The sequence below is a fragment of the Puma concolor genome, chromosome F2 (genome assembly GCF_028749965.1).
Source record: "Puma concolor isolate L17-30 chromosome F2, mPumCon1.1.hap2, whole genome shotgun sequence".
Lineage (NCBI taxonomy): Eukaryota > Metazoa > Chordata > Mammalia > Carnivora > Felidae > Puma > Puma concolor.
Window position 1 is genome coordinate 8,695,296 of NC_141684.1, and position 16,446 is coordinate 8,711,741.

The 16,446-nt window shown below is 51.5% G+C and overlaps 2 long non-coding RNA genes across 17 annotated transcripts; one reads left to right on the forward strand and one right to left on the reverse strand.

The window, feature by feature from the left end:
• The first annotated feature begins 2,866 nt into the window (after positions 1-2,866).
• Positions 2,867-13,296, forward strand: LOC147571815 (uncharacterized). The gene is made up of 4 exons (XR_015246576.1): positions 2,867-3,133; positions 9,473-9,608; positions 10,385-10,750; positions 11,527-13,296. It is a non-coding gene; the product is annotated as an uncharacterized LOC147571815 (long non-coding RNA).
• Positions 8,313-16,426, reverse strand: LOC147571816 (uncharacterized). 16 transcript variants are annotated; one of them, XR_015246573.1, is made up of 6 exons: positions 15,642-15,907; positions 14,815-14,845; positions 14,098-14,170; positions 13,618-13,717; positions 10,822-13,318; positions 8,313-10,249 (listed from the first exon to the last, which is right to left on the reverse strand). It is a non-coding gene; the product is annotated as an uncharacterized LOC147571816 (long non-coding RNA). The 16 variants fall into 16 exon arrangements; XR_015246562.1 differs by lacking the exon at positions 15,642-15,907 and adding an exon at positions 15,914-16,426 and having other exon boundaries at positions 10,822-13,753; XR_015246570.1 differs by lacking the exon at positions 14,098-14,170.
• Between the last annotated feature and the right edge of the window lie 20 nt (positions 16,427-16,446).

Sequence of the window (16,446 nt, forward strand, 5' to 3'; positions counted from 1 at the left end):
TAAAACACAAACAATCACATACACAATCATGTTTTCCTGTGTAAAATTCGAGAAAGGTTAACTGAAAACTTAAAAAGCAGGGGTGCCTGGGTGGCTCAGTGGTTAAGTGTCCAGCTTTGGCTCAGGTCATGATCTCACGGTTCAGGAGTTCGAGGCCCACATTGGGCTCTGTGCTGACAGGGTGGAGGCCCGCTTCGGATCCTCTGTCCCCCTTTCTCTCTGCTCGTCCCCTGTTTGTGCTCTCTCTCAAAAATAAATAAACATTAAAAAAAATTTTTTTTTTTAGAGAATTTGAGAAAAGTTTGCTGACCTGGATCAGAGAACAGTCCTGGGAACATCCGCCTTATCAAGTGTGTCCTATGTGTCCAGTGGCCTTCCCAGATGGTCTTGCTTAATCTTCCCAGTCAACAGACCCAGCGAGACACCCATCATCGTCCTGTTTTACTGATGAGCAAATGGGGGCTTGGAAAGCTTTAACAATCAGACCAGGATCACAAAGCTAATGAGAGGCTATTCCTGCACTAAACGCCCCGCTTCTCTAAACCGATCTCTTTACTGTGAACCTTCTGCATTGATTTGACAAGAGTCAAAACCAAGAAAGGAAAATCCTCAAATGCCAAGGATCCACTCAACAGCCCGAAGGAGTTGGGGAGATCCAGGCTTGAGGCCCTGGCAAGGAGGGCTGAAGTCAGCTAAGCCAGGAGTGCAAAAGGTCTGGGTCAACCAAGGAGAGATCTGTTAGGCTGCCAGAACATACGGTTCTATAGGTTGTGCACTGCACAAAAAAAGATGAGCAGAGGCTGAAATCCAAATCACCCTCTTCTGGCCAAATGTGTTCTCTGCGGCAAGACTAGACCTGTCAAAATCAAGGGGGAATTTCCTTCTCGAAAAGGGATCACCCATTTCCCTGAGGGGTGGGGTTGTACTCACCCATCAGTCTCTAATTGCATAGAGACTCCATGTAAGCTAGCAACGTCCCGACTGTGTCTGAGGATTTGGAGGGACCCAGGTCTGAGTGGTCTTGAAGAGAGAGCCATCTTTACCTTTAAAGCACAGAGAAAGAGAAAGCAAATACCATTCCTGGGGTTTTACAGACGGGGGTCCCAAGGCTCGAGGCGGGCCAGGTGACTCGGTGCTGGTAAAGTCTGGAGTAGGACTGACCCTCGGGTTTGGCAGTCTTTCCTCTGAGGCCTGCAGTCTCTGAGGGCATATCTCGAAATGCAGAAATTAGACCGAGGGGCATCGAAGGGGGGGCTGCAGGATGGGCCCATGTCTTCATAACTTCTTGGAAACACAGTTCCCTGTGGTAGGAGTTTCTCAAATTCTTTACAAATGGTCATCATATTATTGATGATGATATCCAGTAGGTACCTGGTGGAAAAAAATAGCGGCAAAAGCAGCAATAAATTGGGGCAATTTTCTAGTCAACATCTATTTTCCAACAGAGTGCTACATTTCAAAGGTCTTTTTTCAATCCCTGTACGTTTCGAGCTGGGGGCAGTGTATTTTGGGGGCAAGGGAATAGATATTTACATCAAGCACGCGGAGACCGGGATGTGCCTGGGTGCGGCCCCTTCTGGACGGAGCTGCACTGCGTGTACAAGGTCACTGAGCTTTACGCGGAAGGTCGGTGCACTTTGCAGAAGTCGTGCCCTATATAAGGGCAAACGTTCCTTCTGTGTCTTTCCGCCATGGGCCTTCCAGAGGCCTCGGCGGATTTCACCCTCAGGCTACTCCTGAGGGATGATTAACGGGTTGGTAGCGCAGATTAGACGCGATGCTCTGCAAACCCTTGGTCACCACGGAGGCTGCGAATCCACCTCCCGTCCTGTCTGCCCCTTGCCCCGCCCCCCGCCCCTCCACTCCCAGCCCTGCTTAGCCTGCGTGTGACACTAATTGCAGCGGGTGCCTTTGTGTGCTGATGACCTGAACAATTGGCCGGCTGCAGGTGCAACAGCGTGGACTGCGTCTGGAGACCTCCCGGGCCCCACTTGTCTCCAGTGGGGCTGGCAGGCCTCTATGCTGGGGGGCGGGGGAGCTTGGGCGGGTCCCTCCTGGTGGTGTGAAATGTTCCACTGCAGACCCGGCGAAGCAGTCATGAAACTATTTTAAACCCCAGCGAGAAGGAGGGGCAGGCCTACTATTTCCATGCTAGTTACTTGAGATTGCTGCCTCTTAAACCTGGAAAATACAGCGTGTGTGCGGGTACCTGTGTGTTTACGTCTATGTAAGACTGGGGGGGGGGGGGGGGCGGCGGTGGAGGGAGAATGTAGAAGGCAAGCACCCGAAATTTATTTGATCTTGGAGCCTGCCTGCCTCCTTTTTCTGCTGCCTTGTGAGTCTGGGCAAAGGACACAGACAAATGTGTATTCATTAAAAAATGCCTCTCGAGTGGCTAATTTGTGCAGGGATTTGGAAGAACCGGCATGATGAGCCCAGAAATGAGGGCAGAGTCCTGCGCTCTTTGCTAGCGGCCGGTCTTTCTTTGCCTTTTCCCCACTTCTGTGTTTATTGCGGGGGAAAATGCTGGCTGAATTGAGCGGCGTGCAGAAAGGCTAGAAGATAATCCCTCTCCGCTGTGTTCCCCTGGAGATCCAAACAGGCACACACAGGTCTAACCGAGTCAAATCCCAAGTTGCCAAGTCAGTACTGCGCTCCTGCTATGCACCCGAAAAGACAGGATTGAGTTGTTCCCTTGTTTATGCAACAGGCATTTATCCGGCGAAGCCCCTGCCCTTGTCTGAGACCCTGAGCAGCGCCCAGGGCACTTAGGAACAGGTGGACCCAAAAGCTCCCCCCTCGCATAACCCAGTGGGAGGAGAGACACATACTGTGATAAATATAACACAGCGTGCTCCCTCCCCAGGCTCTTGCAAAGTGAGGGAGGGACAGGAGGTATCTGCTGGGCGGCGCCTGGTTCATGTTGCAAACTGATCTCAGCTGAAGTTCAGAAGTTCAGAAGGCGGAAGGGAAGAAAATGAGCATTAACTGAACTTGTCTATGTTCCTGGCATTGACACGTTTCCCACACAATGTGCAGCGTCCCTCCTAAGACCCTTGTGAAGGAAGAGTTTCTTCCCCTAAGCCTGCAGATAAGGACACAGAGGCCCAGAGGTGACGGTAACTCGTTCAAGGTCAGAGAACTAGAATGTAGCAGATCGGGTTTGCAGTGCATTTTCCCTGGCACCAGCAGAAGGGCATAGGGTGGGAAGGGGTCAGAAGGGGTGGGGAGGTCGGCTGGGTAGAACATTCCGCACAGAGTTTGCACTTTATCTTCCAGGCAAGATCCCAGCTTGGCAGCTTGGCAGACCCCGGGGGGCCAAATGCGGGTCAAGCTGAGCATCGCCTAGCATCGAGGAGAGAGAAGTGCACAGTATCACCTGTACAGCCACAGGCCTGTGTGACATGGGGCGAGTTACTTAACTTCCCTGAGCCTCGTTTTTCTCGTCTGTGAAATAGACAAAACCAGTGTCCATTTCATACCAGTTCCTATCTCCCAGGGCTGCTGGAGGGACCCAGGGAGCTGCACAGGTTACCCTGCATTGAGCTGTGCCCTGAATGGCAGAAACGCATAATTTATGTTAACAATTCTACTGGAGATGCGGCACCTAGCACAGTTTCTGGTACCTGAGAGTGGCTTAATACATGTTCATTATTTGTATCTTGTGCTTTTTCAAAATGATCAAATGCCTTCAATGCTTCGTTGATCTGTGTCGCCATCGGGTAAAGAAGGGAAGTATTTGTCAGCTACGGATGCCATCTTGAGGCAGGGGCATTGTTTATAAATTGAGCACGAAACCTTCTTTGACCACTCAGAAGTCAGGGAATGAGGAGAACTCACTTTCTTGACCCTCCATGAGTTTACATTTCCAGCGGTGTGGCCCTGATGTCAGCCATTTACAGATGGCTCCCATGAAGTCTGCACGGGGCTTTTTCTCCGTGGCTGGCTTCCAGATGGTTAAAAGTTTCTTCCTCTCCAGTGTTGTTTGAAAAGCACCCCGACGTCGCTGCAAAAGCTAGATATTTCTTTTTGCTCTCCCATCAGCCATTGTGTAATCTTGGATGCGTGCCCTGTCTGTTCATTAGTTGATCTGATATTCATAATATCCCATTTAATAAATGGAAAAGCAATAGAAATTAAGAGACCTGCCCCAAATTACAGAGACAATTAGCTTAAGGATAAATAGGAATGAGGAAAATACGACAGACGGGGAAGTCCTGGCCGGATCTGGACGGTCAAGAGGATTTGACACCTGCTGGGCAGGTGTATCAGACACCCTCCTCCCCCCCCCCCCCCCCCCCCAGCACACAGCCCAGCTCCTCAGAGCCTCCCTCTCCACACCCTGGAACCCTCCATGCGTTCCCACGCCAGCTCAGCCCCTCCCACCATGACAAGTTTCTCCCGGGGTCTCTGCTGCTTCCGAGGTGGGATTCCTAGAGCCCGGGCATGACCAGCATCCTTGGCCCAGGAAGTGCTGGTGAGTGGATGACCCATGAGGCCAGACCTGCGATGGATGAGAAGTGGGAGGAAGCCAGTGAACTCGCTCCCCTCCCTCCCCCGCCCCCCACCCCCCAGTCTGCTTCCTGGTGCAGCAGTTCCGAGCCTCTTAGAGAGGGTCCTGGCGATAAAACAATACCAAGTGGTGCCCCCCTCCCCATCACATACCCCCCCACTGTGTTCCACTCCCTCCCAACTCGCCTCCCCTTTTCTCTCTCCAGCTTCTTTGGAAATCTCTCTCCTAGAGTAACGTAATAACGAGCAAGCTTTTCCTCAGCCTTTGCTCGGTGGGATTCGAAGAGAAAGTGATTTCGCTCTCATTATTATTAATTAGGATAGCTAAAAGGCAGGAGGAGGCAGAGTGTGACAGAGAGAGGGGGAGAAGGGGTGCCCTTGGCAGTGGGTGGGTGTTAAGGATCATGCACATTCCAGGAGCGGACACAGTGCTTCCTTGCACAGACTTTGCAGCCGGCCGCCCTGGGTTTGCGCACCTCTCTCGTCAGTTACAAGCCTCCGAACCTTCAGTTTCCCCATCTGGAAACTGCAGGTGAAAATAATTCTGATGTCACAGGGGTCTGCAAATATTAAGAGTACTGATATTTGCCAATGGGGTGCCTGGGTGGCTGGCTCAGTGGCTTAAGTGTCTGACTCCTGATTTCGGCTCAGGTCATGATCTCATGGTTCATGAGATCGACCCCCAGGTTGGGCTTTGTGCTGACAGTGTGGAGCCTTCTTGGGATTCTTTCTCTCTCTGTCTCTCTCCCTCTCAGCCTGCCCCCCTCCCCCCATCTCTCTCTCTCTCTTTCTCAAAATAAATAAATAAACTTAAAAAAAGAGTACTGATATTTGCCAACCACCTTAGAGCAGCGTCTGATATGTTGTAAGTATCATTTACGCATTTATTAAACATACCAGTCAATGAACGACTCTCCCTTGACTTTGCCTGCAGGACTCTGAGGAAGTCAGGGAGTTTCTCTGAACCACAGAGAAAATAAAATGAACGGTTTGAATTAATAAAGGGCTTGGCCAGTTCTGGACCTCCATTTTCTAAAGAGACCCCGGGCACTAATGTGAATCCAGCATCGGTTGTGGGTCAGGGAAGGTCTTAAGATCTTACATATAAATGGTCTTCAGATTTATATAAATCATGCCGTAATTAAGCCTCACAAGAGGTCTGTGAAGTTATGGTGAGTTCCCTGTATTTACCGACGAGAAAGAGAAGGCTCAGAGAGGCTAAGTGACTTGTGCACAGTGACGGAGTGACTGTCAGTACACAAACTTGGGTTGTCTGGAAGCCCCACCACAAGGTCCGGGTCTAGGGAAAAAGTGGGACTGTAGAGATCAAAGCTTGGCTGTTCAAGATGTGGCTGAAGGGCTGGATGCCTTCCTGGAAACGGATGATTGAATGGGCGTCTTTCCGCGTGCTCGACGGCTCATGGTTGAAAGGGTGACAGCCTCCCAGGGGTCTGGGACAGAGGTGTGAGGGGTGGATTGGTGGGCGCGCTCTGACGCAGGGTCTAGGTAAGGAAAGGAACACGTTGGGATCAGAACTCACGCGTGTGTCTCTCCCTCCGCCAGGCCACGTGCACCTTGCACGTGGTGGGTGCCCAGGCCTGGTTTGTGAGTGGCTACTTCTTTCCCAGAAGTTTTGGACAGAGGCATCTTTGATTTGGGTTTAAAATTTTTCTTAAAGAGGGGGCGCCTTGGTGGCTCAGTCGGTTAGACGGCCGACTTCGGCTCCAGTCATGATCTTACGGTTCTTGAGTTTGAGACCCACGTCAGGATTTGTGCTGACGGCTCGGAGCCTGGAGCCTGCTTCCGATTCTGTGTCTCCCCCTCTCTGCCCCTCCCCTGCTTATGTTCTGTCTCCTTCTGTCTCAAAAATAAAAACATAAAAAAAAAAATTTTTTAATACCAAAAAGTTTTTAAAAAATTAAGTTTATTTATTTTTGAGAAAGAGAGAGAGAGAGAGAGAGTGAGCAGGGGAAGGGCAAAGAGAGAATCCCAAGCAGGCTCCACACTGCCAGCACAGAGCCCAACGTGGAACTCGAACCCACAAGTAGTGAGATCGTGACCTGAGCTGAAACGAAGAGGCGGAGGTTTAACCAACTGGGCCACCCAGGCTCCCCAGAGCCCTTCTATTTTGTACACAAATTAATAAAAATGGGAAAAAGTGGAAGTTGTATTTTGAGGTTTTGATTATTATTATTATTCTATTATTGTTACGAGACAACGTTTGCACAATTGAAAACTATTGGAGTTTTTAAAAATGTTTTAATATGAAAATCAGTAAAAAACCCATTTTTCCTTAGATCTTTCAATTCGACTTCTAAGTCTCTTTTAACATAGACTATATTTTAACAGCTACTTTCAAGGAGTCTCTTGTTTAGAGAACCCTAAATAACTTCACACAATAGGCCCAGATAACAACTGGGTTCGTCAAGTCCTCTCCATTGCTTCAACCGATGTGACAAAAGCCTGCCTAAGTATTTCAAACATCTAGTGAAGCAGTAATTCAACGTATAACCAAGGGTGAGACTCTCGGATTCTTCCGAACAGTCAAACTTGGCACGCTTTCTAATTAAAAAACAAAACAAAACAAAAAACTTTCCCAACGAAAATTTACAAGTCTAAATTACCTCACTGCTCAGTTACATTTTAATTGGCATGATCAGACTAATCTGACTCTAATGTATCAAAACCTTTTTCTTTTTTTTAATTATACCACATACTTCAAATACCCGCCATATGCTGATTTCCCCCCAGACTGGACTTCTGGGACTTCCTTTCTCTTCACTCCACAGAATACATTCTGAACTTTGCCAGGGCAGAAGTGTTCGGCACCAGGAGAAGAAACAAGTTGTTTTAACATCACAAGCAAGTCCCGACCTAAACTTATGAAATTATCGACCAGAGATTTCTGGCCAGAACACAGGGGCTGAGGGGCAAGGACGATTTTTTTTTTTCTTCTTCTTCACGACAGTTGGCAGGTTCAGGCTTTTCTAGTCGCTATGGCAACAAGCAACTCCAAGCCCACACTGTGCACCTGAGATTAGTTTCTGCGCTCTTGCCCCTGGATCTAAGTTGAATGATCTAACCTCTTCTAACCTGGCAGCACAGACTGCTAATTGTCCCCAAATACGTGTGTCACACAGTGTGTGTCCCAATATAAGGACTACGTTTACCAGTGTCCCCTGCAGCTAGGCAGCTGGGAGACGGAAGTGGAAGTCCTGGGGACAATCTGTAGAGTGAACTTAAAGGGAAAGGGCATGTTCTTATCTCCTTCTGGATGCCTGGAATAAAGATTTGATGTCTGGAGCTGGGGCAGCCAGCTTGGACCAGGAAATCAAGTTGGGGAGGATGGTGTGCTCTACAGTGAAGCAACGAGCTGGCTGAGCCTGCGTCGCTGACCCTGTACAATGCTACACCAACCTTGTGTGCCAGGACTTAGGAAAGGGAAAAACTAACTTCTACCCAGTGAAGCCACTGTGATTGGGGGTTTTCCGCTGTCGAACTTAATCCTAACTGCTAGATACTACTGCCTGATTTGCGTAGGTGAAATTCTGGATCCTTCCCCCCCTGGAGGGGATTCTTCACCAGTCAGCTATTTGACTGCCCGATGGAATTCTGCCTTCTCCCGTGTCCGGTTGTAGACCACAGTCCTAGGGCACCCCAAGTGATTTACATGATTTTACCAAATGGATGCCCCAAATCGGTAGCAGGTGTCATATCTCTTAAAGCTGAGGCTATAGCTCCCAACCCAACGCCACGGTAGATTGGGCTGCCCCCAGAATCATTAAATGCAGATCGTTAAATGCAAGCAGCTAACGTTAATTTATATTTTATGAGTCTGTAGTTGAAAATACATAAGTGAGCACCAAAATACCGAGTAAATCAATAGACGCGAAAATAACAATAGTTAACGTACTGTGCACTTACTGTGTGCATGGCTAATAACCACCCTATTTATCCTAGAGGGTGAAGTCTATCGTTATCCTCAGTTTAGACATAAGGAAGCTGTGGCCACATGTTTTCCCCAAGCTCAGCCGTGGAGTCGCACCCCATAAACTAAGTGATAGAGGTGTTCCCAACTGTGTTCAGTCTCTGTACTGTTTTAAGGATCCAGCCAGAGAGAGAATAAAAGATGCACGCATGTTTGGTCTCAAGGAAAGTTAGGGCGTTCAACTACAAAAAATACAAAGGAATGATTTCAGGGCTTCTTTGTAATTTCTCCGCAACATTTACGGCTGTCATCTTTATTCTACCTCAATGTGGAAACCTATCCCAAATTTGGGTATTGGCTTGCTTTCTACTGAGAAAAGTAACTTGCTCTCCTTTGGCCGGGAGGTGGGGGGGGGGACGCTGTGGGGAGGGCATGGGGCAGAGGGACACTCAGAATTTCAAGGCCGCCACCATGGGCATGTAGTTTCAAGAAGAGGGAATTACAGGGCTTTCTTCCCCCAGAGATGCAGTTGGCCTGGCAGAACCCTGATATTTGGCAGCTCCCGTCCTGAGTACTTTTCCATTCTCATCTATAAAACATTTGCAGGAATGTTGACAAGTATAATATGCATAAGAAAGATACTTAAATTAATAATGGCCATCATTTATTGAATGCTTACTAAGTATCTGGCACTGAGCTGCTAATTTTGTATATATAATCTGTCTCCTTAAAACAACTCTGGGGGCCAGGTACCATCTGCCCATTCTGCAGACAAAAACCGGAAGGCTCGTGGGTCCAGAGCCCCCCGCCCCCGCCCCGCCTGCTGTTTCCCCCCAAAAGCAGGCACAGCTGCTTTGCAGCTTCCCAGTCTGCCTTTCACTCAGTTTCCCAGGTTAAGGTGCTGGTTCTTTACTGTCAGAAAACCTTCTAAAGAGCCTGAAGTTTCTTTTCCAGAACGAAAGGGTTAACCTGGGGGGCCCTGACGGATTTCACACCCAGTAATTGCATTCTGCTTGTTTTGACGTTGCTCAGAAATAAAATCATCGAAGAAACATCACGGAACAAAAGGTTTCCTGCCGCAAGGACCCTTAAGATGATCTAAGCCAGCAGTTTCAATCCCGGGAACAGTTTGTCCAAACGGCAATTCAAGCGGAAGGACACGCACAACGTAAGCCACCTTTGTGAGCGCCCTCTTACCCTTTGTTGCACTTCTTTGGAAAGAACGCCCATCATGATAATTAATCACTGATCCTGTAACACCCCCGGTATCCACCCGTGCCATGAATATTTGCTAAATGGATTAATGGAGGTGGGTAGCCAAGGTGCAATCCCCTGAGGTATGACAGAGCCCAGTTTGAAAACATTGCTCTAACTCAACCTCCTGAGCGTACAGACAAGAAAGTTGAGGCCACAGAAAGGAAACTGTCCAAAGTCAGGTGGCTGCAAAGTCGCAAAAGCCGGGACTCGGGGCCAGAACATCCTATCAGGAAGACTTTGTCCCTGGTCCCTTTGGAATTTATGGTTGAGCGGCTGAGCGGGGTGCTGTCCACGCGGTCCTTGTAGCTGTATTACGGAAGGAAGCTGTTTCAAAAGGCAGATTCCTGGACCCTACTGCAAGGCAAGTGAATTTCGAGTCTCTGGGAGTAGGACCCAGGAATCTGAGCTTAGAATAAGCCTCCTGGAGTCATCCCTGTAGGCAGTGAACTTGGAGAAATAGACCTTACGGGTTCCTTGTCGGGCTCCAGGAGGTAATTGGAGACGTAGCCATGATCCTTCTCCTGCTTGAGGCCAGAATGAAGAGCCGCTGACCTGGGGGGGGGGGGGGGGGGAGTTACCTATAGTTACGTTCTTGACCGATTGATTTATTCCATAACCATTTATTGACCATCACCACGTCCTCAGGGCTCTGACCTTGTCCCTCTTCATTTTCTACAACATCCCCAGGTGACCTCATCCACACCAGGTCCCCACCACCACCCGTTGTCTGTGAATCTAGTCCTGCAACCCAGTCCCGAACATACTACAGCCTGCAGCCTGCCAACGCCTGCACCCCATCCCCTCCCTTGTGTCTGCACGGGCTCGTGATGGGGAGCGCAGAGCACAAAGATGAGGCTATGTTACTTCGGAAGCGAGGTCATAAAGGGCATATGGCTTCCACCCGGTTCCCCTGGGATGCTCTGTCTCAACATCTAGCCTCTATGGCCACGTGGAGGTGCTCTGGCGGACTGAGTTTCGTCTTCAAGTCAACTCATCCCCGATCCCAGACCCACGAGTGAAGAAGCCTCCGGACTCCAGCCTCAGCCATTCAAGGTACTCTCAGCTTCCCAGACACGTGGGGCAGAGATAAGCCCACCCTGCGGGGTTCCATCCAAATTCCTCACCCCCAGAACCCATGATCAAATGCAGGCAGGAACGGCCGTCTCATGCCTCTAGTTTTGGGGATGTTGTGTTACGCAGGGTTGGTAACCAGAGTCAGCGGCAAATGAAAAGTCCCGCAAAAAACCGAAATGGGACATGTGAAAACGGTTCCTTTCTCCTTCCGCAGTCGGAGGTGCCATAGTTTAGAGATGGCCACCATCCACTGAGTGTCAATTATTTTTGCAGTTGGGTTACAAATAATAATAAAAAAAAATCTCAGGGCGCCTGGGTGGCTCAGTCGGTTAAGCGTCCAACTTCAGCTCAGGTCATGATCTCACGGTTCGTGAGTTCGAGCCCCGTGTCCGGCTCTGTGCTGACAGCTCAGGACCTGGAGCCTGCTTCGGACTCTGTGTCTCCCTCTCCGTCTGCCCCTCCCCCACTGGCACTCTGTCTCGCTTGCTCTCAAAAATAAACAAACGTTAGTCACTTTTTTTTTTTTTTTAATAAAAACAATCTCACTATGGTACCTTCGAGAAACCGGGCTGAGCATGGTTAAACGTTCTCCCTCACAAAACAAGGGATCTGAGGGAAGATGTTACCAACCCTGAACCCGTTGTGAGGCTTTCGGGGATCAAAGGTTTTTCTGTCAACCTATCATGCTTCTGCTGGCCTCGCCATGAAAGATGGGTGATGCCTGCCCAGATGTCTCACTTCTGCTCCTTCCTTAGGTCAGACCCCTGGCCTCTGCTGGATTCCCGGAACGAACATGGCCTCCAGTCTGGACACCCCAGCGCCGGCCTCCCGAGGCTGCCGGAGTGGTCTGGCCAGCATGCAAATGTCGCCGCATCCCCGTTGCCTCTGCCTGGTGTGTGAAGTCTCGGAGCCTCTGCCAGCAACCAGAGCGAAGACCACAGTCTGCTCCACCCGGCTTAGCAGGTGGTACGTGAACCGGATGGGCTCACGCCTCCTGCACACCGCACCCACCCCCCTGCTCTCACCTAGTTCTCCCTGAGATCCCAGGACACCTGTCCCCCAGGAGCTGCCCTCTGGTGGAGGAGGTCATCAGGAAGACGTGACCGCCGGCTGACCCGAGAGCTGACCCCGGGGAAGTGGAGGGCCTTCTCCCCCTCCCCTGTCCTGGGAATGTACATGCAGTCTCTCCCACACCCTGTTCCCACAGAGGGAGCCGTCTTCAGGGACAGGTGTTGTGGAGACCGCCTCGACGGCGTATATGACCGAACCTCACAAAGGCCTCTCTCTAAACTTTTTAAGATTCTAGAAGGTGGGTTCAGGTATCTATTCATCTTGAGGCACTCAAGATCAGGCTTACAAAGTAAGTTCTCTTGCTTATTCAACCTTCCACTTACCAACGTGGGGTGACCCGCCTCTGTCTTCGGTCTCTCCCTGTCTTCTGTGCGTGCGGTCAGTTTCAGACTACACTCCAAATGCTCCCGGGTTTGTGAACCAACATCCTCTAAGTGACCTCACTACACCCACCTGTTAGCCTGTCACAGCGCTGCCCCAACGTGGTGAAATCCCAAGCATGGTCAGTCCCCTGCCAAACTGTGGGCTCCTGGTGGGCGGGGACCGTGTTGTGCCCACCTCCACGTCCCCAGCATTTAGCACAGTATGTGGTGAATTAAGGTGGGCCCCAAGTGCCCAGTGACTGCTGTCCTTACAAAAGGAGGAGGCAGGCACTCACACAGTCACACACTCACACACGCGCGCGCACACACACACACACACACACAGCCATGTGAAGGGATCATCTACAAGCCAAGGAAGGCCGAAGATTGCCAGGAGCCACCAGAAGCTGGGAGAAAGGCACAGGCCAGATTCTCGCTCAGAGCTCCCAACAGGAGCCCATCCAGCGGAAACTTTGATTTCAGACTTCTGGCCTCCTGAGCTGTGAGAAAATACACGTCTGCTGTGTGGGGCCCCCGGCTCGCGGTAATTTGTTATGGTAGCATCCAGGAGGGCTGGACCCAGTGTCTACGATGTGGAGGAGGCATGGTTCTTTAAGGGTCCTGCAGCCCAGAACAGCAAAAGCTCTGAGGATACAGTGATCAGTGCTAAGAAGCAGAGTTCCCTCATCCCAGGCCTTGCATTAGAGCTCTGGATCTCTAGGCTCAGAAGTTTGGATTGGCATCCTTAGACAATGGCAGCCATTGAAGATTTAAGAGTTCTGAGCTTGGGAATGCCTTGGGGGCAGTGAAGGGACTTTGGGGGAGAAAGGAACCTGGCTGTAGCTGCGTATGGTTCTCAAGCATCTGGCAGCAAGTAACAGAACCATGAGCTAAAGTGGCTTAAACAAAATAATTGTCCTAATACAACAGAAAGTCTAGAGGTAGGCTTCAGGAACGGTGTGATCAGGGCTCTGGATCTACTTAGCTTCAGTTTGTCTCCCCTCATGGGTACAAGATGTCATCCAGAGAAACTTGAGCTAAAAATACCTTCGTGTTCATGTCCAGTCGGAAATAAAGAGAAGCTTCCCAGGCCTTAGTCTTAAGGACTCTTTTCCTAGAAAACACAAATATATTTCTTTGTCTTCTTGATCCAAACAGGGAGTAAATCTACGTATTCCTGAGCCAAATTCTGGCAAAGAGATTAGTGCGGTCGTGATTGGACAAGATTAATCAGCTGCCTTAGCATGGATGTTGGGTCTAACATGTGTGAATAGTGTAAAGCGTGTGATTCTGTGGAATAGTTCCTCTGACTCAAATGCCCCCAAGATTCTCAGAACTGGAAGGGGGCTTAAGCGTTATGAGTCCTGCAGTCCCCGTAATGCAAAACGTGTAGCTCTCCTTCCACGTGCTTACTCTTCAGGTGGGCACTTGCTGCCTGGGCAGCCCATTCACCGCTGGGTTGTTGACCCAGGACCCGGTGAAGCCTGCCAGTCAGATTCCTCTTCTGGAAAAACTAAAATCCGGAATAGATGAACAGTGGAAAGTGAAACTGTGAAACAAGAAGGACTGTTTTGACAGCTGCCCCGCCGTACAGGGGCTGGGGCCGCAGACACCAGGAACATTTCAGGGCAGACCCTAGGACTTAGCAGAAGGAGACCATGGGCAAGGATGGAACAGAGCAGAGAGGGGGCAAGAGCAGGGAGAGAAAGCGGAGGGAGGGAAAGAGGGACAGAGCCAGAGCCAGGAAGCCTGGCTGTGTCTCTCCTTCCGGCTTCTGTCAGTACATCCCCCTATTACCTCTTTTTATCTTAAGGGAAGTTGGGGCCCCAAAACCGTGGTAAGTAAAACCCTGCCCAAAACAAACGGCCACGTGCCCAGCAGCTCTGAACTCACCGCTGACAAGCCGGGCTGCCCTTTTCTGCCCAATCACCCAGATAGCATCAGGGCCCATTAGGATCCCTCCTTTCTGATGTGTGAAGAAAGGGGGCGGGGAGAGGATGAAATCAATTTCCTTCACCATTATTACCGAGAGCTTTGCAGTTGCTCTGAACACACGGGGGCGGGAGGGGGGTGAGCATTACATCAATGTCAGGGCTCCCTGGGGGGACTCACTGTGCAGACACTCCCTGTAATGACTATGGCGGCTGTACTAGGCAGGGCATGTTAGGAGACACTCGGGATGACAACGAGGAATGCCCTCACACACACCCCTGACACATAGCCCCGGAGGATGTGGGCTCCCCGAAAGGCCCGAGGGCCTCGCAAGCGCTGCCTCCATGGAATAGAGGACAAACCCGAGACGGGGAGAGGCCCTGTCTGTCACCTGGTAAGAAATAACATTGCAACACAACTGAGGCGGGCGAGAAAAAGCCTGGCCGGGTTAACCCCTCCGAGACGGAGACCGGGAAAAGGTGCAGCTGATGGAAATCTTTTTCTAGATAAGGTGATGATATATGCATGCTTCACCAGAGAGTCACTTAATTAGGAATTTCCATTTTACTGTGGAGTCACCGGCGGGAACTGCCAAGGACCTAGGGCTGAAATGAAGAGCTGTCTTTGGTTCTTGGCTGCAAAGGAGAACCAGCAGCTGGATGTTTGGGGGCCACTTACTTGCTCAATCTGGTCGTCTCTCCAGATTCACCTAGGATAAAATGGCGCAGTCTTAATTACTAATTCTTTAATTTTCTAGTGGTGAATTTTCGCACTCTCTCCTCCTCCTGTTTTTCAACCTGCTCCTTTTCTACTTCTCTATGCTCTGAACAGCTCCCTTTTCTTCCTCCAAGGCTGAAAAGTCTCCTGGACCACCCTTTACCCATCCCCCCCCCCCCCATTGTGAGTAGGGGCCCACGCCAGAGGGCCCTGCATCCATGAAAGCCAACTTTCACTGGGTACTTACTATATGATAAGCTTAGTTGTAACTGTTCAACATGGATGGATTCACTCGTTTATTAGAACAACCTTATGGGATAGACAGCAATCAGTCCCATTTTCACAGAAGAGGAAACTGAGGCACAGGGCTGCCTAAGCTTAGATTCTGTAACCAGCCTAAGATCACACATCCAGTAGGTGCAAGACAAGACTGGAAGCATTAAGTCCCATCCAGCCCCTGGTCTGAAGCACACGCTGATGAATGACGTGCTAGGGAGCTATCTCCACTGCAAAAGGCTGACCTCTCCAAGGGAAGAAATGGAAGCCGGAAGAATTAAGCGCCCCTTAGGCCACGCTGCGCCTCTGTCCTCTGAGCATTGCTCAGAGAAGTTACAAAAGAGGTAAAATCCCCGTAAGGGGATAAAAGCTGTACAATCACACGTTTTTAATGCCTCTTAAACCTGACGTCCAGCATTTAGTCTCTAAGACTGTCAAGTCCGTCACTGAGCAAGAAGTCTCCACTGCCCTCACTTCCCTATAAAGGAGAAACGGCAAACCCCCCCACAAACCTGAGTCCCACAGGGGGTCCGGTCCCAGAAGCCCCAGTCCCAGGTCGCCGTGGGACCTGCCCCTGCCTGGCGTCCCGCTGCCTGGCGCTCACCCTGCCCTGGACCGCGGTGCAGCCTCCGCATCTGGGAGGAAAAAACTGCGGCGGGCAGGCGAGCCGGGGCGGGGACCGCGCCGCGGTGGCCGCTCTGCGGCTCGGAACGGGGCCCAGGCTCGGGCCTTACCAGGGCCCCAGCCCCGCCGCGCCCCTCCCCTCCCCCTCCCTCAATCCCACCTCGAGTCCCGCGCCCTTAAAGGAAGTCCATGGCTTTGCCCGGTCACCAACAGGGTGTCGGCCGGCCCCTTCTGTGCTACGGTGCGGCCGACTTGGGCTCTTCAGGACACCGCCACGTCCTCTGGGTGGGCGCCCGTCGCCTCCTCCCCGGGGTTGACCCCACGGGTCTCCGGGCGATTCTTCCCTAGTCTTTCCAGCCCGTGGGCGGCGGCGGCGGCGGCGGCGCGGAGTGTCGCGGAGCTGTCCCCGCAGAGCCCTCCCGGGGCGGCGATCCGGTCCCCGCGCCGCCTCCGGCGTCTCCCCAGCCTGGCCTCCGCCGAGCCGGCTGCGGTCCACGTGGCTCCGGAGATCGCAGGAAGCCCCGAGCGAGCCGAAAGCCGAGCCGAGAGCGGGCGGAGGGGGCGCGGGAGGGGGGGGGGGGGAGCGGGCCCGGGGGGCGGGCACTGGGCGGAGGAAGGGGAGGGCCGCGCGCAGCCCAGGCGCCCGCCCCGCTCCGGCGCGCCCCGCTCCCGGCCCCGGCCGGCCAGGGAAGC